The following is a 24,658-nucleotide window of genomic DNA, read 5'->3' on the forward strand; positions in this document are numbered from 1 at the left end:
ATTGGACTCACCTGGTTATTGAAAGCACACGTGCGTGGGCACCTCTGTGCTACCCTCGTGCCGTATTCTCAAGACTTCCACTGGCACACGTGCGTGGGCACCTCTGTGCTTCCCCGTGCAACAGGTACACCGAGCCGTGAGATCTGTGCCATACAACCCTCAGGGGTTAGGGCAGATCGGTGTACATAGATCGTCTGTGACATTCCAGACGATCGCTAGCAGCAACCCGCTCACTCTTCACCCACCATAGCGGCGGTCCCTTACACCGCACAGTGGACCTTGACCGGCGGAAGCAGTCCATTTCCCATCTTGGCACGCTTCCCCGGGTCCCCCTCGTAACACATATATACCAGAATTTGCCCAGGAGGGGGATGTATATAGCAGGAGGGGCCCAGGATGGGACGTATATACCTAAATAGGGACATATATACAAAGAAAGGAACATATATATCAGGAGGGGACATTTTATATATATATATATATATATATATATATATATATATATATATATATATATATATATATATACACACAGTATTTGGCTTTTATTGATACAAAAGATATGAGGCTGACAAAAAACAAAAACAACCCTCTATTGACTTACTGCCACATTACCTTTAACATGAGGCTCTATAGTCAGGTATTGTGTATATACTTATTGTGCATTCTATTATCAGTGCCCCGATACTTCATTTGGGATATGTACAGGATTATTAGGTCCATCTCCCTATTTCTTTCATTCTTTTTCTGTTGATAATTGTGTTTTTAACCTTTGTTTTTGATGGCCTTATATGTTTTGTATCAATAAAAGCCATGTTTATATATAAATAGCTGGGTGTGCACATTATTACTTGGCAGCTTTTTTCTTCTCATGGTATGATTAATTTTTTTTGCATAGTTTTTAGCACCCCTTCCTTTATTTATATTTGTTATATTGTGGTGCCCACTACTTTTTTCTGCCCAAAACATTTGCCAGTATGGGGCCCTGAAATTCCTAGTGGCGGCCCTGGCTGCTAGGGTCTTCTTTAGCTGATCGCTGGGGGTCCCATCAGTATGACATCATCTTAGATAAAGAATAACACCTCATAACACTGTAATTAGTAGTAAGGCGGTGCCAACAATATCCCACTCACAGGGGTCCACAAATGTGAGAAAAGAGGAGCTGTTTGGCGGGTTCCTTACTTCTTTCTTGTCCCTGCTGCATGCAAAACTAGAAAAGGAACTCAGCCTCTAGATCTCTTCTTCATGACAACAGTGTTCCTTCTTGGTGACATCCAGGCAAGTGGCCAAATAAAACAATCTTGAGGTGACACAAACAGCCTTAAGCAAATGACCTTTTAAGTTCCAAAATGCGTTACTGAAAGATATAACAAGCCATTAAGAAAATTGAGTGTAAACTTTAAGAGGCGTGACTATAAGGTGATAATGATTAGGTCACGTATCAAAATAACCAAGTGCGTCATAGGCAAAAATGCGGATGTAGTGTCTACCGCACCTTGGTGAGGATCGGACGCGAGTGGCTGGTGCTGGTAAGTTATGAAACGTCTATAGCTATTTCTTGGGAAATTCACCTTTCCCCACTTGAAGGCTTTATGTTGGCTACAGCTAAATTCATTGGGCATTATATACGTAGGCTTAATTATGGAAATGGAAATGTCTAATTTTAATAAACAGACAAAAACAACTAAGATGTAGCCCCACGCAGGCTGTGAATAAGATGGCCTTACCTAGGGGGACATAGCATGGCTATACAAGAGGGCACCTAATAAAGCCATAGAAAGGGGCTCATGATAAAAATAAGGAGTTTCAGATCACCGTTCCATCTAGATTTTTTTATATATTTCAAAGCACTTGGAGTTCTCAGAGACTAATTCCAATAAATGTCAACTTACAGTGGCATGTAAAAGTTTGGGTACCACTGGTAAAAATTACTGTTATTGTGATCAGTTAAGCAAGTTGAAGATGAAATGATCTGTAAAAGGCATACAGTTAAAGATGACATTTCTTTTGTATTTTAGGCAAAAATATATATATATATATTTTCGTCTTTTACATTTTAAAATTAACAAAAAAGGAAAATAGGCAGATCCAAGTTTGGGCACCCTGCATGGTTAGTAGTATCTAGTAGAACCCTCTTTGGCAAGTTTCACAGCCTTGAAAAGCTTTTTGTAGCCAGCCAAGAGTCTTTCAATTCTTGTTTATGGGATTTCAATCCATTGTTCCTTGGAAAAGTGTTCCAGTTCAGTGAGATCCCCGGGTTATCTTGCATGCACTGCTCTTTTGAGCTCTAGCCACAGATTTTCAATGATGTTCAGATCAGCGGACTGTGAGGGCCATTGTAAAACCTTCAGCTTGCACCTTTTGAGGTAGTCTATTGGGGATTTTGACTTGTGTTTAGAATAATTATCCATTTGTAGAAGGCATCCTTTTTTCAATTTCAGCTTTTTTACAGATGGTGTTATGTGTGCATCAAAAATTTGTTTAAATTTAACTGAGTCCATTCTTTCCTCTACCAGTGAAATGTTCTCTCTGCCACTGGCTGCTACACAACCCCAAAGCATGATTGATCCACCCCCATGCTTAAAGGTTGTCGACATGTTCTTTTCCTGAAATTTGGTGCCTTTTTTTCTCCACACATGCCTATGATCATTGTGCTCAGTTCTATTGACTTCAGTTCTATTTTAACCTCATCAGTCCACAGGACTTGTTTTCAAAATGAATCAGGCTTGTTTAGATGTTCTTTTGCATACTTCTAACTGAATTATATGGTGAGGATGCAGGAGACGTTTTCTTCTGATGACTCTTAGAGGATGGCCATATTTATGTAGGTGTTTCTGAACCCTAGAACACTGTACCACAACTCCAGAGTCTACAAAATCTCTCTGAAGGTCTTTTGTAGTCAAGCGGAGGTTCTGATTTGCCTCTCTAACAATCCTATGAGCTGTTTTCACTGAAATTTTGCTTGGTCTTCCAGACCTTATCTTGACCTCCACTATTGCTGTTAACTGCCATTTCTTAATTACATTTCCAGCTGAGGATAGGGCATCTTCAAAACGCTTTGCTATCTTCTTATAATCTTCTCCTGCTTTGTGGGCTTCTATTATTTTTATTTTCATAGTGTTAGGCAGCTGCTTAGAAGAATCCATGGCTGCTGCTTTTTGGCACAAGGTGAATGGAGCCTGGGTTTTTATAAAGCTATGAAATTTACATCAACTGGTCTTTCCTAATGATGATAGTGAACAAGACATAATGCTAACAGGCTAATTAAGGTCTAAAATTTTGGTCAAAGCTATCTGAGCACACAAATCTCCAATTGTGCCCAAACTTTTTCATCAGCCTGTTTTGCTTTTTGTAATTCTTAAAAGGTAAATATGAAAATATATCTGTATATTTTTACCTAAAATAGAAAGGAAATGTGTCATGTTTAACTCTATGCCTTTTAGAAGTGATTTCATCTTTAACTTGCTTAACTGTTCACCATTACTGTAATTTTGACCAGGGGTGTCCAAACTTTTACATGCCACTTTATGTCATTGCTAGGAGGTTAAGTCGCTGATCCAGTGACAAGTGCTGTATAACATGAATATCTACTAATTTGAAATCACTGGTAAAAGTGGAAAAACATAAATAAATTATATATATTTATATACTAGCTGTAGTACCTGGCATTGCCAGGGATAGTAACTGTCTCTCTGTCTCTTTCCCAGTCTGTTACGGGGGGCTGTCTGATAATAAAACCTAAAAGAATATCAGACAGTCAGGGTCCACCGTGCAAAGATTCTGCTGCAGACTATGGCAGAGTGCAATACCTCTGTTAAACTCACAGAGGAATATAATTAGTAAATAAGGGAATTCCTCCCTTACTTGGAGGGTGTGTGGAATGGTCTCTGTTAATGATCACAGAGACAAAAGCAGTGAGTGTGAAATGGCACCTACCTAGGTCCGTTCCTCTAGTGGTGCCAGGAGACGGACAGCAGCATAAGCCGCACAAAGCTCCTACCTGCGTTCGCTCCACTAGTGTGCGAGGACATGAACCACTAGATATGGCACCTGCCTAGGTCCGCTCTTCTAGTAGTGCAAAAGAGACGGACAGCAGCGTAAGCCGCACAAAGCTCCTACCTGCGTTCGCTCCACTAGTGTGCGAGGACACGAACCACTAGATATGGCACCTGCCTAGGTCCGCTCTTCTAGTGGTGCAAAAGAGACAGACAGCAGCATAAGCCGCACAAAGCTCCTACCTCTGTTTGCTCCCCTAGTGTGCGAGGATATGAACAACTGCCAGACGCAGTATAAGGAACGTTACCCTAGCGGCAACGTCCACCTACGAGTAGAATCACAAGGCCCAGCCGGACCATGTGCCTCAGGCACCTGCCTATGTCCGCTCCACTAAGAGGTAAGGATACGGACTGCAGCCGAAGCTGTAAGGTATAAGAACGCTACCCTGCCAGTTGCGCTCACCTAACATAGACAGAGAGATGCCTAGAGGGACGTGCACAGGGCGTCTACCCTCATACATGAACCAAGAGGACTGAGCGCTGGGTGGCGTGCGTCAGGGTCTTATATAGACTCTGTGCCTCATCCAAGATGGAGGACACCAGAGCCAATCCGCTGCGAGAATGACAGCAATGACGTCACGCTGGCCTATCACCGAGCAAAGCGTCACAAGCACATGACCAGCGACCAATCGGCATGGAAGGTGTCAGAGACATGTGACCACGTGTCACAAGCACATGACCAGAGGCCAATAAGCTTAGAAGGTGTCAGAGACATGTGACCTCATGTCAGCAATGATGTCACCCGCACATGTGCAATGGCTCCAAGATAGGACTTAGTCTCCAGCGCTTGCACATGTGCAGTAGCAAGAAATCCGGACATAGTCTCCAGAGCCACAACAACCGTAACACAGTCTCTGTCTGTCTGTGTCTGTCTGTCTGTCACCGGCAGATTAGGACCAGGGGGTATATATCCCAATCGCCAGTCGGGGCCCACCGTGCTCCAGATGGTAATGTAGTTGCTGGCACCCTGTGGGTTTGGCGGAGACTATAGAGCTGGATTAAACCGATCACGTGTGAAGTGACACGTCAGACCAGGTGACAACCCAGTTAGCGTGTCGGTGGAATTGGCGCAACCCTGACCACATGTGCAGGGAATACGTCAGACCGGATGATGGCCAGGTAGCAATGACCGAGAAGACAGCTGCAACAGCGCCCTGTCGGCCACGTGTGTCAGACACAACAGGCCAAGCGGTCCTTCAATTAGCGTTTCTGGTCACTACTCGAATGGCCACGTGTGTAGAGAACACTTCAGGCCAAGGGATCACACCAGTAGCGTTTACTGGGAAGCCAAGGAGGACAACAGGTTCACACACCCAATCCTGGAACACCCTGTTAACTCCACAGGGGTCCTGAGGTATGCTGTCCGTGCGCGTAGGAGGCACATCCGGACAGTTGGCGCAACAGGTGCGTTGTCCGTGTGCGTAGAGGGCACTCTCGGACAGGTGATGCAGCAGGTATGCTGTCCGTGTGCGTAGGAGGCACAACTGGACAGGTGACGCAGCAGCCGCAGCCCAGTTAACGCAACTGGACTGCTATAGCACAACAGGAACGGTATCAAGAAAGCACGGCGCCTGACCCTCATGTGCTGAGCCATGAATCTTGGCGTGACAGGCACCGTTCGCCTAGTCCTACCTACCGCTTCCAACAAGGCTTATGCCACCATGAATTCTAAGTGAATATGAGTGAAGACTGCGCCCACCATGTTGTCTCCAGCCCCTTTTATAACCTAGATCCGCCCCAAACCAAGGGTGGAACCACCAAGGTCCAATAGCAGAGTCCCATATCATCAGCGATGTCACCAGCGGCCTATCCGGAACCGCCACGACATGGCAGCCACGCCCCAAACACTTCACCAGTCATCGTCTGACGACCAATGGTGAGGTGCCAGATCATATGGGCGGGCCTCTGCGAGCCAGCCCTATCAGGGCCTGCCATCTCACGGACATGCTCAGTGAGGTCCTTACCGAACCTAGCCTCTGATGCACTAAGTGCCTGAGCATGCTCAGTAGCCTGAACAACAGACTCAGAAATCAGACTATCTGCCTGAGCAATCTCAGTAGGCACATCCCAGAACTTAGACACAGCACGAAGTCCAAGTACCTGTGCAAAGAGGCTGTTAGGATTAATTGTGGGAGCATGCTCAGTAGCCTGAACTGAGGACTTAGGGGCACTTTGCACCCTACGACATCGCAGGTGCGATGTCGGAGGGGTCATGTCAAAAGTGACGCACTTCCGGCGTCACGCTCGACATCGTAGTGTGTAAATCCTAGATGATACGATTAACGAGCACAAAATCGTCGTAATCGTATCATCGGTGTAGTGTCTGGGAATTCCATAATTACGCGACTGTGACAGATACGATGTTGTTCCTCGTTCCTGCGGCAGCACACATCGCTGTGTGTGAAGCCGCAGGAACGAGGAACATCTCCTACCTGCGTCCTGCAGCCCACGCCGGCTATGCGGAATGACAGAGGTGGGCGGGATGTTTACGTCCCGCTCATCTCCGCCCCTCCACTTCTATTGGCCGCCTGCCGTGTGACGTCGCTATGACGCCGCACGACCTGCCCCCTTAATAAGGAGGCGGGTTGCCGGCCAGATCGACATCGCAAGGCAGGTGAGTCCATGTGAAGCTGCCGTAGCGATAATGTTCGCTACGACTGCTATTGTCGCAGGTGGGGAGGACGCCACTGCGCTGCACTCACTAACGCTCGGGTCCGGCGCTGCTGCGATGGCTGCTCGGTGGCTCGAGCGGTGGGCCGGATCCGGGGACTCGAGCGGCGCTCCTCGCCCGTGAGTGAAAGGGGTGGTTAGTTTGGGGAATTTAGTCTGTGACGCCACCCACGGGTCGTGGTGAAGATAGGCACCACCGCTGCTGATGACGGGGATCCCGGGAGCGATGGTAAGGAGCAGCTGGGATGTTGTTTCCCCCCCCTCTGTGGGTAGGGGTTGGTGGTCCCGGGGCCCGATGATGTTGTGGGGAGGCAGAGTTGGTGAGGTGCAGGGTTGCAGGGACAGCGCGGCGCGGTGCCGGATGGCACGGGTGTACTCACTCAGCAAGAAAGGTACAAAGTCCTCGATAAACCAAACGGCTGGATGGACGGGTCCCGCAGCCGGCTGCAGTGTCTCTCCCTGGACAGGTGATGGCGGCTGTCTTTCCCTGCACCCTGATGTTGTCCTTCTGACTACTATGGATTCTCATCGGTAGTCCGCTCCCCAGTGTATGGGTACCGGAGGAGCCCGTTTGCCAGCAGACGCTGGCCCTTGGGTCTCTAGCCTTAGGCGGTAGCTGTATACCCTCACGGTGTGGGCGGTTGTCTTCAATCGGGACTTTTGCTGTTATGAAACCCCTGGGGTTCCAGTCACATTCGGATCTGACTATTGACGGCGGCTCCAAGCCTGGTCGGGGTCTGATGGCCCTGCCTGGGTGTGCTGGCTTCACTTCGCTCCCCGGTCGGTACCAGCGGGCCGTCACCCGACCCCGGTCCTACGGTTCTGCGTTGTTTCACCACTCCTGGAGACGGCCACCACCGTCTGCCAACCTTGCTGTCAGTGCCTGGGCCACAAACCCAGACACCCAAGTGTTCACTCCTCACTCTTCAAACTCCAACACTGAACTGTCACTTTTCCCACCTCCAGGCCTGTGAACTCCTCGGTGGGTGGAGCCAACCGCTTGGCTCCACCCCCCCTGGTAAGGACATCAGACACTGGAGGGAGGCAACAAGGGTTTTTGTTTGGCTGGTGTCCCTGTCTAATGGGGGTGGGGGTGTTTGTGTGTTATCTGTGACGACCTGGCTAGGCCAGGGCGCCACACTATCACAAGATATCGCTGCTGCGACGGGGGCGGGGACTATCGTGCTTGGCATCGCAAGCATCGGCTTGCGATGTCGTTGTGTGCAAAGTGCCCCTTAGGCTCAGAAATGACACAATCAGGCTGAGCATGCTCACTAGGCAAAACACCGGGCTTAGACTCTGGCTGGGGTAAATCGGCGCGCACATGCGCACTAGCCGCCTCTCCACACTTAGACGTGGTGGAAGGAGCAGCCAACTGGATGACCCGAGGCACGGCCAAGAATGGCAGCCGACACCTGGGCGCAACAGGAACCGCAGCAGGCTGCTTGCGGCTATGGCGGCGCCGGTTCGTAACAGTCTGTCTCTGTCTTTCTGTCTCTATCTCTGTGTCTGTCTGTGTTTGTCTATCTCTCCCTATCTCTGTGTCTGTCTGTCTATCAGTCATATTCCTCATCTGTCTCTTTCCCCGTGTGTCTCTTTCCCTGTCTGTCTCTTTCCCTGGCTGTCTCTTCCCTGTCTGTCTCTTTCCCCATTTGTCTCATTCCCCATCTGTCTCATTCCAGGTCTGTCTCTTTCCCCATCTCTTTTTCATTGTCTGTCTCTTTCCCTGTCTCTTTCCTTGTCTCTGTCTCTTTCCTTGTCTCTTTCCCTGTCTCTTTCACTGTCTCTATCTCTTTCCCTCTCTTTCCTTGTCTCTGTCTCTTTCCCTGTCTCTGTTTTTTTCCATGTCTTCTTCCTTGTTTCTGTCCCTGTTTTTGTCTCTTTCCCTTCTTTGTCTCTTTCCCTGTCTCTTTCTCTGTCTCTGTCTCTTTCCCTGTTTCTGTCTCTTTCCCTGTCTCTTTCCCTGTCTGACTGTCTCTTTCTCTGTTTGTCTCTGTCTCTCTGTCTGTCTCTTTCCCTGTATGCCTGTCTCTTTCCCTGTCTGTCTGTCTGTCTGGGTTTGTCTGCCTATATCTGTCTCTTTGACTGTCTGTCTCTCTCTCTCTCTCTCTGTCATTTTCCCTGTCTGTCTCTGTCTGTCTATCTCTTTCCCTGTCTGCCTCTTACTCTGTCTGTGCCTATGTCTGTCTGTCTCTTTCTGTCTCTCTCTATCCATCTCCCCACCGACAATATATTACCTCACACAGAAGCTTTTTATACTACCAATTTATTTTGTTCTTATAGTAACCAGTTACAGCTCATATTAATAACCTGTAGCTCACAGCTCCATTAACTTTAATAGAGGCAGGTTTTTTGGAGAATAACTGTAAAGCGCAGGGTTAAATTTTCCCATCAAAACATAGTCTATGAGGTTCCCTGAGTCACATGAGATGTCTGTGCAAAATTTCGTGATTGTAAATGCAATGGTGCGGATTTTCTTTAGCGGACATACACACACACGTACACACACTCAGCATTATTTATTATATATATATATATATATATATATATATATAAAATATATATATATTTGATATATATATATATCTCAAAATAGTTGAGCTATAACAAGCAGTGTGTACTAATGAAATAGATAACAGGGGTGCACACACAATGTTTTGGGGTCCAAGGCCAACATTGTCATGTTGAACCAACTTGAAGGCCAGAAAAAAATGTAAAATGGTATTTACATGAATACATCAGCAGAACCATCGGCAGTACAATAATACATCAAGTTTTGAGTATTTGAGAAGGCTTTGTAGACTTTCTGCTCCAATCCTGCTAAAAAATATCAGTGTGAGCACACCCAACTTTCACTGAGTTTTTGAAGCAGAAACTTCTTGTATGTCTGGAAAGCATAAAAACTTTTAGGAATAATGTTAGGTTGGTAAAATTAGAAAATTCTAGTATTCTGCCCCATTCCTTATTCCAGTAATGATACTTGCTTCCCACCCTCCAATATGCCTTCTTATCCACTTAAGTCCAGAGTTGAGTCTATGGATACATTTCAACGATTGGTTGAAGATCATTTAAAATGATGATAGGATGTTTCTGGAAAGCGTGACATCTCTAATTTATCCAAGTGCTACAATAATTAGAGGAAAAAATATTTAACAATCAAAATGTTTGACAAAGGAAGTACTGTTGTTGTTGTTTCAGATTCTTCTAAGTATATAGAACAGATGCTGTCAGATGTTAGTACTAGCTGTTTACTAAGATGACAGCCAATTTCCAAATTTCAGAATCAGCTGGAAAAAAGAGTAAATCTGGGCATTTTTTCCAAAAACCTAAAAGGAGTTTTTGATTGTTAACCACCTAGTCACTCCAAGAGTGCACAAAAGGGTTAACCCTCCACCACCGAGACCAATCATTGCAGTTATAGACTCCTTCAGTGAAAGGTAGGGACTATGGTTGGATATTATGTTGCAATCTTTGGTAATGGTGTCTCGGGTTTTTGAAGACACTGGTGATGTACTGATGGATTTTTATGATGGGACCTGGGATCGTTCATAGAGCTGGCTGATCTGTGACGTCATTTCGCTTTACACCTCGATCCCTCAGTCTATTGATACTCAAGCACTAGAATTTCATCGGAATACTTAAAGCAATTATTCCCTTGATCTTAGACAGTATATTTTGAAAATAACCTCTTATTTGATGTAGCACAATTATTTACAGTTTAACCCCTTAAAGAACAGGCAATTTTTCATTTTTGCTCTTTCGTTTTATCCTCCTCTTATCCCAGGCAGCCATAACATATTTACTTTTCCATTGATATAGCCGTGTGAAAGTTTGCTATTTTTAGAGACGATTTGCACTTTTGAATGACACCATCCATTGCATCATCATTATCTTAGGTTGGAGAGGAAGGGGTTAACCCTGCGCTGACGACGGAATGAAGACAGAAGAGATATTCCCGTATTATGCTTTATTAGTCAACGCGTTTCGGAGTGTTCAGACAATCAGGGCAATCATCCATTGTGTCATGTAATGTACTGAAAGTAGCGAAATAAATTCCAAACCCCCCCCCCCCAAATGCTATTCAGCATAATGTTTTTTGGATATTTCATTTTACAGTAAAAATTACCTGGATATATGATTATCCAGATCAGTGCAATTATAGAAATAATATATAGAAGGAAAAAGGCTGTGGGAAGAAAAAGGCGCAAATAGGGTCTTACCCGGTATAACAGTGTGAGGTGAATGTAAGAAGGGACACTCACCAGATGAGGTTGTGACATTCACAACCCCTTTGTCAGCATAAAAGTAACGTGGAAGGCAGCAGTCCCGCAAAACAGAGTAATTACGGACAGTAGGAGAAAAGCAGGTTTAAATACCGCGCCAAACCACAGGAGTACAGATGAAATTAATAGATCTCTTTTCTTTATTTTCACAGGTCTACGCGTTTCAAGGACATATCCGTCCTCTTCCTCAGGACAAATGCAGAGAATACTATAGCGAAACAGAGGCTACAGGCTCTCATATATGTGTAAGAAAAAAGCCACGTATGCATTAATTGCGTCATCAACCTCCTCATGACTCATAGGCACGTGGAGGAGTGAATAAAGTTCAAAGTGTTGATAGAACAGAAAAAAAGAGAAAAAAAGAAGAAAAAAAGGGAAAAAAGAAAAAAAGGGGAGTGAAAGCAAAGAAAAGGAAGGAGGATAAAGAAGAAAGTGTGAAAAAATGAAATGAATAAATGGATGAATAAAATATAGTGATTGGGACTCAAATATCATTATCACAGTTTTTTAATGATATTTGAGTCCCAATCACTATATTTTATTCATCCATTTATTCATTTCATTTTTTCACACTTTCTTCTTTATCCTCCTTCCTTTTCTTTGCTTTCACTCCCCTTTTTTTCTTTTTTCCCTTTTTTCTTCTTTTTTTCTCTTTTTTTCTGTTCTATCAACACTTTGAACTTTATTCACTCCTCCACGTGCCTATGAGTCATGAGGAGGTTGATGACGCAATTAATGCATACGTGGCTTTTTTCTTACACATATATGAGAGCCTGTAGCCTCTGTTTCGCTATAGTATTCTCTGCATTTGTCCTGAGGAAGAGGACGGATATGTCCTTGAAACGCGTAGACCTGTGAAAATAAAGAAAAGAGATCTATTAATTTCATCTGTACTCCTGTGGTTTGGCGCGGTATTTAAACCTGCTTTTCTCCTACTGTCCAGAAATAATATATATGCATAGTTTTTGTTTTTATTGAAACAATGGGAAAAAAATTAAAAAATTTGCAAAAAAAAACCCAAAAACGTTTTGCTTATGTCACCATTTTCTGAGAGTCCTAACAATTAAATTTTTTGGGATATAGCGCTGTGTGAGGGATTATATTTAGCGCCCGGAGTTGATGTTTTTATTGATATTAGTTTGGGGTAGAAATGATGTTTTGATCACCTGTTATTACATTTTTTTGTACTGTTGCAGCGGCCCAAAAAATGCAATTCTGGAGTTTTGATTTTTTTTCTCTTCTTATGCCGTATACCATAAGATGAAGATCGACACTACCAAATATATGATACTCAGCAGGGGTAGGTGAATTTATTAAAACTTAACCTTTAATACTAAATTTAAAAAGGGGTACCCAATGACAAACAAACACATAAAGAGTAGACAGGTGCCACTGTGGACTGTGACTGGATATGTGGACCTAACTTTTGTTTGTTTGTCATTGAGTACCCCTTTTTAAATTTAGTATTAAAGGTTAAGTTTTAATAAATTCACCTACCCCTGCTAATTATCATATGCCGTATACCAATCGGATACATTTATTTTATACTAGCTGTAGTACCTGGTGTTGCCTGGGATAGTAACTGTCTCTCTGTGTCTCTCACTCTCCGTCTTTCCCACCCTCTCATTCTCCCTCTAGGCCTGTCTGTCTTCCTCTCTGACTGTCTCCCTCTCTGATTCTCCCTCTTTGTGTGTTGGTGTGTGTGTCTGTGTGTGTCTCTGTCTCTGTGTGTCTCTGTCTCTGTGTGTGTCTCTGTCTCTGTGTGTCTCTGTCTCTGTGTGTGTCTCTAGCTATTTCCTGGTTGGAGGGATAATTTATTTTCAGTAACAACAATCTTTTCAAAGAGTATAAACGGTGGTATGGCAGGTACATTGACGACCTGTTCATTATATGGGTCGGATATATATCTGCCATGCCACATTTCATTAACTATATTAACATAAATTTGCATAACAAATTGTATGCTTGTATTACATCCCACTAATATTACTTTTTTAGATTTGACCCTAAGCAGTACTTATGTTGCCTTGGTCAATACTAATATTTACTGAAAACAAACTGCAGGTAACACTGTATTAAGAGCTAACTGTGCCCGACCCTCACATGATATTAGGGGAATAATAGTTTGTAACTTAACAAGATTCAAACATAATTGCAGAGGTTGCCGAGATGTTTTAGATATCATACAATGGGCTTATCCAGACTGGCTAAAAAACAAAAATAAAATAGGCACAATTAGTTTTTTCGAACAAAATCCAAATGCAAAGCAAATAAATTAACATTAGTTAATTGGTTATGGAATTTAGCAACCAGTTTCCAGTTTTAAACATATTATTCAAAAATACTTACTAGTTCTCTTTAAGGATGTTACATCGGATTATAAATAATTGCTGTCAGATAGCAGCCCGCAAACTACTTAGCTTGGGAAATAGTCTCTATATCGCCTCCCAGTAACAAAAAAATCTGGTTAAACAAGAAAGGATTATTTTGCTGCAGGCACATACCTTGTAAAATGTCCAAATTTGTTAAAGGGAACCTGTCACCTAGAATATGCGTTCTGACCTATCAGCAGACGCATGTGTGCCCTAATTACCCCTCCCTACCCATCCCTGTGTTGTAAAATTGTATAATAGGAAACTAATAAAAAACGATTTATTACCTTCATATTTCCTATGTAAATTAGAGAGCTTCTGGTCACAGGGGCGGCGCCTTGCCCTATGGACGTCAACATACTCTCCGTGGTATCACGCCCCTGTGGGCGTGATACCATGGAGTCACATGAGCAACGTCACCGTCACTCATTCTATCCTGCGTGCATTGTGACAGGCTTCTTTTCCGGGTGTTCACGCATCGGCTTCAGACGCGCACTGCGCATGCGCAGTGCACGTCTGAAGCTGACAAGGAGAACCCGGAAGAGAAGCCTGTCGCAATAGTAAGGATAGAATGAGCGACGCTGACGTCGCTCATGTGACTCCGTGGTATGACGCCCACAGGAGCGTGATACCATGGAAAGTATGCAAGGGCAAGAAGCTCTCTAATTTACATAGGAAATATGAAGGTAATAAATCATTTTTTATTACTTTCATATTATACAATTTTACAACACAGGGATGGGTAGGGAGGTGTAATTAGGGTATACATGCGTCTGCTGATAGGTCAGAACGCATATTCTAGGTGGCAGGTTCCATTTAATGCTAATGAAACGCCCACGCCGGGGCTTGCAGGGCTCGCATGGTCACCGGGCCGGTGGTATTCGGGGTCAGGCTGTGAGTGGCCCGACCCGGCTTCTGTAACCCCGGCGGGTTTCAATAAAAGGGAAAGTCCGACAGTCAGTCCGGTGTGACAAGGGGGATTGAAGGAGGGTAACGGGGTTCCTGGGGAGCTTGCCATCCCTCACAGCGGCCACTGAGGTCTCAGCCTCCACTGCCGCCACTCTCCCCCAGGAAACGGTATAGGATGGGAACGGGGGATGCTAGAAGCGCCACCCGTGGTAAGCGGCCAGGTGTTCAGCCGCCGCTGCACAGTCTCTCTCCGGGGCAGGTGTTACAAGCAGCCAGATGTAATCGCTCCCAGGAACCCCGGGAGGTTAATGAGACCCAGGGCAACAGTCCTCAGGGACATCAGGGGCACAGGGCGGCGGCATTACTCACACCAGTCACGGAGTGCAGGTTCCAGTTTCACTTTATTTAAAGTTCGTTCCACATTGCACCCGGGTGCTGGTCCTCGCCGCCTGTAGCCTCTGGTCGGTCCCGAGCAGGTAGGAGGAAGGGGTCCGGTGAGGTGATCTGGGGGTCCCTCTCTTTCGGTGCATTAATGCTATCCGCTGGCATGGAGCATCTTGGGGACCCACCGCTTTTCTGTCTCTCTCTTCCCGGTACCGCATAACACCAACCGCCACCGGGTACAACACTCTCTAAAGATCCCCCGTCCTCAGCTCCATTCCCTTCCTCAGATGTTATGAGCCGTGGTCTCGTGGCATCTCCTCAGCAGGGAGTTGTTCTGTGGAGGTCTGCACTCTCTTGCAGCCTCTGATGTTCTGACTAAGGGTACTTTCACACTTGCGTTGTTTTCCTTCAGTTGCAATCCACCGTTTTGGAAAACAGCGGAATCCGTTAACGGATTCTGCTGCTTCCCATAGACTTGTATGGACGACGGATTGCAATTAATGGACCTGCGTTGCTTCTGCTGGGCGACGCTGCATTGTTTCCGCCAGGCGAAAGGAACGCAGCATGTAACGTTTTTTGAGCAGCGCAATCTGTAGGCTTTCACTGCGCATGCTCTCTCTGGTTCCTGCACACGTAACCAGGGTAAACATCGGGTTACTAAGCAATGCGCTTTGCCTAGTTACCCGATATTTACCCTGGCTACGGGTGCAAGGAGCCAGCGCTAAGCGGTGTACGCTGGTAACCAAGGTAAATTTTGGGTAACCAAGCAAAGTGCTTTACTTAGTTACCTGATATTTACCCTGGCTACGTATGCAGGGAGCCCGACACTTCCTCGCTTGGCTCCGCGCCCTCCCGCACTCCACTCCACATGTACACACGCACGCACACAGACACACACACACACACTCACACTCACCTGTCCCCAGCCTTGCATTCCTTGCTGCACTGACGTCCTCCGTGCCATGGCCCCGCTCGGCTCCACCCACCCCACACTCCGCCCCCCCTCACACATTCTCAGTGGCCGAACGATCAGCTGATCACCCGGCGACCAGCTGCTGTGAGCGATCAGCTGATCACCCGGCGACCGGCTTCTGTGAGCGATCAGCTGATCACCTGGCGGCTGGCTGCTGTGAGCGATCAGCTAATCACCCGGCGACCGGCTGCTGTGAGCAATCAGCTGATCACCCGGCGGCCGTCAGCTGTGAGCGATCAGCTGATCACCCGGCGACTGGCTGCTGTGAGCGATCAGTTGATCGTTCACAATAGTCTGCCGCCAGTAAAACTGTAAAGGGGAAAAAAAAAAAAAAAGATCCTATTGGACATGGGGAGTGTCTGTGTCCACGTTGCAGAATGTGCGGCTTCGGAATATCCTGCGGATGTCCCGCAGCCACACATAACTGCATGTCAATTAATCCTGCGGATTTACCTGCGGAAATCTGTGTTGGTCCCATACTTACCTGTCTTGATAGCAGACCCCCGTCATTTTCTTCCGGTGCAGAGGACGTCACGGCAGTGGAGCTAGGAGCAGGAAGTAGAAGGTGGGCGGAGCTTGCACGAGCTCCGGTCATGTGACAGCCAAAGCTAGTTCAGGCCCGCCCACCTTCTCCTGCACAGTGCAGAGGCTGACAGACAGCCGTAAAGTGAAGTGCTGCGTGATGGAGGTAAGTATGAACTCCCCGATCACTTAGCACTTGTTCTGCATTGAGGATGCAGTGCCGAAGCCATGGTACTGTATCCTCAATGCAGAATGCCCACACCATATCCGCAGGACATTCTGCAATAAAACCGCAGCATGGAAACAGACAAAGTTGTGCTGCAGTTTTCTGGGAGATCCTGCAGAATGTCCTGCAGATATAACTGCAGGACACTTTCCCAGTGGGCACATAGTCTAATATTTCAGTCAGTCTGCTCTGCACTGAACTCACACATTCAGGGCCCCCCCCTTCCCTTGGGTTGTCATGGGGACCTGCACACCTGCTCATTAAGGAGACAGGATGAGTCATGCAGGCTCAAATGCATGCTGAATAATTTTTAACTACTTCCTGCCAGTGTGTGTGTGTGTGGACTCTTCTCCTCCTGGGGTAACATTTAATACCCTGTAACGACCCGGTTGCAGGGGCGTTACACTAAATAAACCTGCAATAATCTTGACAGTAAAAAAAATCTTTTAGCTGCACAGTGACTTTTAAAAGATAGGCACCCCTGGTCAAAATTACTGTTATTGTGAACAGTTAACCAAGTTGAAGATGAAATGATCGCCAAAAAGCATATGATATATATATATATATATATATATATATACACATGTTCCGCCCACGCCAGCAGCCGGGCTGCTCGGATATGGATCTACGGTGTGGCTCGAGGGGTCTCCGGACCCGGGGGATCTCGCGGACACTTCGAATAAAAAGGGGGGATGTTATATGTGGGATTTATCTGTATAGTCTGTGGCGCCACCCACGGCGTGTGGTAAGATGAGGTACCACCGCTACTGTTAGGGAGCACCCAGGGCGTTGGGATGGCAGCTAGTTGTTTTTAACCCTTCGTGGGTAGGGGTGGATGCCCCGGGGCCCAATGTCTCTGTGCTGAGGAAGGTGGCTGCAGGGGCCGGCGCGCCGGAAGTTAGTGTACTCAAAGTTAAAGAAATCACACAAGTCCAGTGGTAAACCAAGGTGCCAGTGGCCGGAGCTCCGCGGCTTGGTGTATTCTGGTCCCTCACCTGGGGTGATGGTCTGTGTCACTTTCCTCTGCACTATTTTTAGTTCTCCTTGGACTTCTCGGTATAGAGAACGGGAGTCCGTTCCAGGAACTACGGGTGGGAGCCTTGCCCACAGACGCTGACCCTTGGGATCTATGGGGCCCTGGCAGATGCCCTATCCCCTGCGGTGGGCTGCCGGTCTGCTCTTTTGGGACTTTGGGTGGGACAGGACCTATAATCCTGTTCTCAACTGGTTAATTAACAAAGCCGTTTGTTTTGGTCCTTGCTTCAGGGTCCAGGTACCCCCTCTGTGCACGGTTTCTGGGTCGGTTCTCCGGTGTTGGTACCGACGGGCTCCTATCCTGTCCTGGTCCACCTCAGATCTCTGGCAGCCGTCTACCCATCTCCTGACAGACACGGACCACTGTCTGCCACCTAGCCAGCACGCCGGGGCTCCAACCCTGATGCCTCTCCTCTCTGGCTTGCACTTGAACTTCACTTTCTCCTACTCCAACCTCCAACTGCAAACTCCAAACTCCACTAACTACCAACTGCTCTTTTTCCCACCCCGGGTTCTCTAGACCCCTAGGTGGGTGTTTTCCTTCCGCCTGGTCCCGCCCACTGGTGTGCCTTTCCTACCCTGGGGGGGTGACTAGGGTTTTGTTTGCTTGGTGTAACCCTGTAAGGGATGGTGTTATGTGGGGGCTATGTTGTGTGTGACCGCCTGGCAGCGCCAGGGTGTCACATTTTTTTTATATATATATAAATATATATATATATATATAAAAATATAGATATATACACATATATATATATATATGTATATATATATTCATCTTTTACATTTAAAAAAAATTAGAAATAGGAAAATGGGCCACTGAAAAAGTTTTGACACCCTTGGAGATTTGTGTGCTCAGATAACTTTGACCAAGGTTTCAGACCTTAATTAGCCTGTATAGGGTTATGGCATGTTCACTATCATCGTTAGGAAAGGCCAGGTGATGTAAATTTCCCAGCTTTATAAAAACCCAGGCTCCTCAACTTTGTTCCAAAAAACAGCAGCCATGGGTCCTACTAAGCAGCTGCCTGGCACTCTGAAAATAAAAATGGTGAAGGCCCACAAAGAAATAGAAGGGTATAAGAAGATGTTACGGTTGCTGCGAGCACTGGAGACTATGTCCAGATTTCTTGCTACTGCACATGTGCGAGCGCTGGAGACTAAGTCCACATTTCTTGCTACTGCACATGTGCGAGCGCTGGAGACTAAGTCCAGATTTCTTGCTACTGCACATGTGCGAGCGCCGGAGACTAAGTCCTATCTTGGAGCCATTGCACATGTGCGGGTGACATCATCGCTGACACGAGGTCACATGTCTCTGACACTTTCTATGCCGATTGGTCGCTGGTCATGTGCTTGTGATGCCTTGCTCGGTGATAGGCCAGCATGACGTCACTCCTGTCGCTCTGGCAGCGGATTGGCTCTGGTGTCCTCCATCTTGGATGAGGCACAGAGTCTATATAAGACCCTGACACACGCCACATGGCGCTCAGTCCTCTTGGTTCATGCATAAGAGTAGACGCTCTGTGCGCGTTCCTCTAGGCATTTCTCTGTCTATGCTAGGTGAGCGCTACCGGCAGGGTAGCGTTCTTATACCTTACAGCTTCGGCTGCTGTCCGTATCCTTACCTCTTAGGGGAGCGGACATAGGCAGGTGCCTGAGGCACATGGTCTGGCTGGGCCTTGTGGTTCGACTCGTAGGTGGACGTTGCCGCTAGGGTAACGTTCCTTATACTGCGTCTGGCAGTTGTTCGTATCCTCGCACACTAGGGGAGCGAACAGAGGTAGGAGCTTTGTGCGGCTTACGCTGCTGTTCGTCTCTTTTGCACCACTAGAAGAGCGGACCTAGGCAGGTGCCATATCTAGTGGTTCGTGTCCTCGCACACTAGTGGAGCGAACGCAGGTAGGAGCTTTGTGCGGCTTACGCTGCTGTTCGTCTCTTTTGCACCACTAGAAGAGCGGACCTAGGTAGGTGCCATTTCGCACACATTGCCTTTGTCTCTGTGATTATTAACAGAGATCATTCCACACACCCTCCAAGTAAGGGAGGAATTGCTTTACTTACTTATTATATCCTTCTGTGAGTTAACAGAGGTATTGCACTCTGCCATAGTCTGCAGCAGAGTCTTTGCACGGTGGACCCTGACTGTCTGATACTCCTTTAGGTTATTATGAGACAGCTCCCCGTAACAGAAGATAACAAAGCGTTTTCAAGTTGCCCTTTCCCCAGTTTGAAATGTAATTAAGAAATGGCAGTTAACAGGAACAGTAGAGGTCAAGATAAGCTCTGAAAGACCAAGTAAAATTTCTGAGAGCTGCTCAAAGGATTGCAAGAGAAAAATATCAGAATTCTCACTTGACTGCAAATGATTTTTAGGAAGATTTCGCAGACTCTGGAGTTGTGGTACATTGTTCTACTGTTCAGAGACACCTGCACAAATACAGCTTTTATGGAGAAGTCATCAAAATAAAACCTTTCCTGCATCCTCACCATAAAATTCAGCTTTAGAAATATGCAAAAGAACATCTAAACAAGCCTGATGCATTTTGGAAACAAGTCTTGTTGACTAATGAGGTTAAAATAGAACTCTTTGCCCACAATGTTCAAAGGTATGTGTGGAGAAAAAATTGCACACAATTTCAGGAAAAGGACATCTTGCCAACCATTAAGCATGGGACTGTATCAATCATGTTTTGGGGTTATTTTGCAGCCAATGGCATGGGGAACATTTTAAGGGTAAAGGGAAAAATGGATTTAATGACATTTCAACAAATTCATGATGCAAACATAACACCATCTGTGAAAAAGCTGAAGTTGAAAAGAGGATAGCTTCTACAAATGGATAATGATCCTAAACACACGTCAAAATCCACAATAGACAACCTCAGAAGGTGCAAGCTGAAAGTTTTACAATGGTAATCACAGGAAATCCTGAAGATGCACTCTTGGTGACTCTTGAGGACTGAAGTTGGGGAACACTGATCTAAATGATATTAACAAACCTCAGCAACGTGGCACATCCAATGCTGCCAGACCTATCTTTTTAAATCATTCTGGTATTACTAGTTCAATACAAGTTACAAGAATTCTAAGCTGTTTTTTATATTTAAATCATGTCTGTAACCCAGTATTCATACCATGACTATAAGAAGCTTTTACTTTCCGTGCCGAGGATTTTCACAGCCATTCGACATGAGCTGGTGAACTTTGTACTTATTTTTTGACGTTACCTGAAAGACCAATTATAATACAATTACATTTTAAGACTTCCATTTAGTTCAAGGGAAACAAATCTTATACTGTTGGAGTAGAGCAAATCATCCTAAATTAAATTCACCAGATCTAAGCAGATTTGCTCAGAAATGGGGAAATTTGATTTACATGCAATGAATTCCTTGTACATTGAATCGGGAAGAAGAGAAAAATGTTATGCTCTCTTCAGTCCTCCCCGTCCCTGTCCCAATGCTGCTGCTCCACTGACCAGCTCTTCTATCATCTCTAGTGCTGGTGTCCCTGCACCCCTTCCTCACTGGAAGCCAACTTACTCACTGCTGTGGCCGGCACGCACCACATTACCCGGCTTTCCCGTGGTCCTCCATGTGGGTGTTCACTGCTTCCAGTGCATCCAGTGCATATCGCTGAGAGGCACTGGATATTTTAGGCACGCTCTCACTTGGGGAGGTGCCTGTTCAACATGTTTAATTAGTTAGTGCTTTTGTTCCCTAGCCAGCTAGTTGTCAGATCTCCTTGTCTGCTGTGCTTCCCATTACAGTGTGCAGTGTCCTTGCCTGTTTCCTAGGCTGTCTGTACCCCAGTGTGCATCCTTCCTAGCTGTGCCATCTGCCTTAGGTGCTTCGGTGTTCCTAGGTTTACTAGTGACTCTGCCTGTCCATCCTGGCCATGCTATCTACCTCAGCATTCCCGTTGGTCCCTGTTTATACTAGTGACTGTACCCATGCATTCTGGCTGTGCTATCTGCCTCAGCCATCCTGGTGGTCCCTGTCTACACTAGAAACACTGCCTGTCTGCACCTGTGTCCTGGTCTCTGCACTCAGAGTGGCATGTGGCGTCTGCCTCGCGGTGGGCGCTTAGTCAAGTCCCTTCCACTAATGGGTAAGTCCGGGGTCACTCTGTGGTCTAGTGTCCACTCCTGCTCCCGCTTTACCATTTCCAGTGCCGAGCGTTACATCGTCTCTCTAATATCTTATTTCTTCCTTCTATGTCGTGACGTGGGGGTGCTATGCTCGTAACTGATATACGTCCCATTGCATTTGTTCATCTGGAACCTATTGAATGGAAGATCCACTAGAACGGAAGATAGAATTCAGTAAAGCCAACTAGAGACTTGGAAGTGGTGGAACAGGATCTTTTTTAACCTCCTTCCCGGTAAGCTCCATTTTTCAGGATTCGTCTGAGCAAATCGCAAAAAATGCTAAGTCTAGTTAGTCCATATTTGTTTTTTAATTTGAGGCTAATTTTATTTGCCTCATCCCTAGTTTTATTATTTAATTTTGTCTGTGCACAATTTGATTGGAGCAAGAATGGTTGCAAAAGTCCTTTCTTTCCTTTATGTGACCATTAGTGGTTTGGGTTGTGGTCTTTCAAAAAGAGGATTTTCAGCAGAACATACAAGTCTACTCCTAGTTCAACTGTAAATAAATAGCATCCAGAGCGGACGAATCCACCCGGGTAGCAAGGTATCCCACAATAAGGTTGAGTAGAGAGCAGTGAAACAATATAATAATTAAAACATAACCTTTAATAGGATCAGATAAAACCTTTTAAACAATAACGTGCTCATAAAAACACACTGTCAGTTTAGCAGTGGATGTGTGGCACCCTATATCACAAACAAACTACTTTATGAATGCCACTTCTTCTCCCAATGGGGAGAGAGATAATTAGTATACGCAAAATAAGAAGGGAAAATCCTGCACCACTGAAACACTGCGGAATATACCATAAAGGACTCACATGTGCGAGAGGTATAGCTCCAGGTAATAGTGTTAACCGACTCCAAGGTGCACATCCATAGAAAGAAGCAAAGTCCAATACATCCAAAAAGTAGTAGAGACCGCACTCGAGTTGTTACATAGTTACATATAGTTACATAGTTACATAGGTTGAAAAAAGACCTAGGTCCATCTAGTTCAACCTTCCTCCACCAGTTCTACAAAGTCATTTATAACCAACAATGTTGTGTGTACTGAGGAAATCATCCAGCCCTTTTTTGAAAGCTGTTCTAGTATCTGCCATTACTACCTCTTGTGGTAGGGCATTCCACAGTCTGACTGCTCTAACTGTAAAGAACCCTTTCCTATTTAGTTCTCGGAATCGCTTTTCTTCCACTCGCAGTGCATGCCCCCTGGTCCTTAGTATTGTCTTCGGAAGAAATAAGTCATGTGCCAGTCCTTTATATTGACCACACATGTATTTATACATATAAATGAGATCTCGTCTGAGACGTCTTTTTTTCTAAGCTAAACATATCTAACGTTTTCAACCTGTCATCATATGGGAGGCCTTCCATTCCTTGTAGTAGTGTAGTTGCCTGCCTTTGAACTGACTCTAACTTCTGAATGTCCTTTTTAAAATGTGGAGCCCAAAACGGAATCCCATATTCCAGATGTGGCCTTACAAGTGATTTATAGAGGGGTAACAATACGTTGGGATCACGGGATCTAATCTCTCTTTTTATACACCCTAGAATCTTGTTTGCTTTTGCAGCTGCTGCTTGACATTGAGTGCTGCTGCTCAGCTTATTTGTAATGAGAATACCCAAGTCCTTCTCCTGTTCTGTAGTCCCGAGTTTACTTCCATTTAATGTATACGCAGTTATAGGATTGCTCCGTCCTAGGAGCATTACTTTACATTTATCAACATTAAATCTCATTTGCCAAGTATCTGCCCATTCTGACATCTTATTCAGATCTTTTTGTAATATTATACTATCAAGGTCAGTTTTTAATATCCTACATAGTTTGGTGTCATCAGCAAAGACTGACACTTTACTATCAATCCCATCCACAAGGTCATTAATAAAGAGATTAAAAAGAATTGGTCCTAGCACAGATCCCTGCGGCACCCCACTGCTGACTATGGCCCATTTAGAGAATGTTCCATTTATGACTACTCTTTGTTTCCTATCTTTTAGCCAATTCCTTACCCAGTTGCATATAGTTTCCCCTAGTCCTTGCTTCTGGAGCTTTAGTATAAGGCTATTATGTGGTACAGTATCAAATGCCTTTGCAAAGTCCAAATAAATCACATCAGCTGCATTACCAATATCCAGGTTTGCACTTACCTGCTGATAGAACCCCAACAGGTTGGTTAGACACGATTTATCTTTCATGAATCCATGCTGTCTGTCAGTTATTATATTATTTTCTGCAACATATTTTTGCATGTCATCCCTTAAAATGCCCTCAAAAACTTTTCATACTACTGATGTCAGGCTTACTGGACGGTAGTTGCCTGGATCTACCCTCTTACCTTTCTTAAATATCGGTACCACATCAGCAATCCTCCAATCCTGAGGCACCAACCCTGTTACAAGTGAGTCTAAAAAGATAAGATACAGCGGTCTGTCAATTACGGAGCTCAATTCCCTCAATATTCGTGGATGAATGCCATCTGGCCCTGGGGATTTGTCAATGTTTAATTTACTCAGACGTAGGCGTACTTCTTCTTGTGTTAAATTAATTATATCGGGTGGTGAACTTTGATTTTTCACTTGTTGAATGATGCCTGGTACAGTTAGTTCCTTGGTGAACACAGAAGAGAAATGCCTATTTAATATCTCAGTCTTTTGTTTGTCCTCTATAACTAACTTGTTATTATATTTTAAGGGGCCAATACTATCCTTTGTTTTCCTTTTGGCATTAATGTATTTATAAAAGATTTTGCGATTTATTTTAATGTCATTGGCGATTTTTGTTTCAGTAGCTAGTTTTGCTTGTTTGATTTCTTCAAGATTTTAAACGCCCTTTGTTTTTGTTTTATTATACTTTGTACAGTCTTATTTAGCCATAGTGGTTTCTTTTTATTCCGGGACGTTTTATTACCAGAGGGTATAAGTTTTTTACAGGACTCTAGCAGTATATCCTTAAACTTTCCCCATTTATGTTCAGTATCCCCAGTTACCATGACTTTGTCCCAATCTACACATTTAAGCTCTTACCTTAATTTGTTGAAATCAGCTTTCCTAAAATTCCAGGTTTTAGCATTTCCCC

The 24,658-nt window shown here is 45.2% G+C and overlaps 1 protein-coding gene across 2 annotated transcripts in view; it reads left to right on the forward strand.

Moving 5' to 3' along the window:
- Nucleotides 1-1,498: 1,498 nt before the first annotated feature.
- LOC142310361 (uncharacterized) overlaps nucleotides 1,499-24,658 on the forward strand; it is a 216,143-nt gene continuing 192,983 nt past the window's right edge. For both annotated transcript variants that reach the window (XM_075347879.1, XM_075347881.1), the window contains exon 1: nucleotides 1,499-1,529. The gene's annotated coding sequence lies outside the window, so the exon portion shown is untranslated. The remainder of the gene's footprint in view (nucleotides 1,530-24,658) is intronic.

Source organism: Anomaloglossus baeobatrachus, chromosome 5 (assembly GCF_048569485.1).
Source record: "Anomaloglossus baeobatrachus isolate aAnoBae1 chromosome 5, aAnoBae1.hap1, whole genome shotgun sequence".
In the NCBI taxonomy this organism is placed as follows: domain Eukaryota; kingdom Metazoa; phylum Chordata; class Amphibia; order Anura; family Aromobatidae; genus Anomaloglossus; species Anomaloglossus baeobatrachus.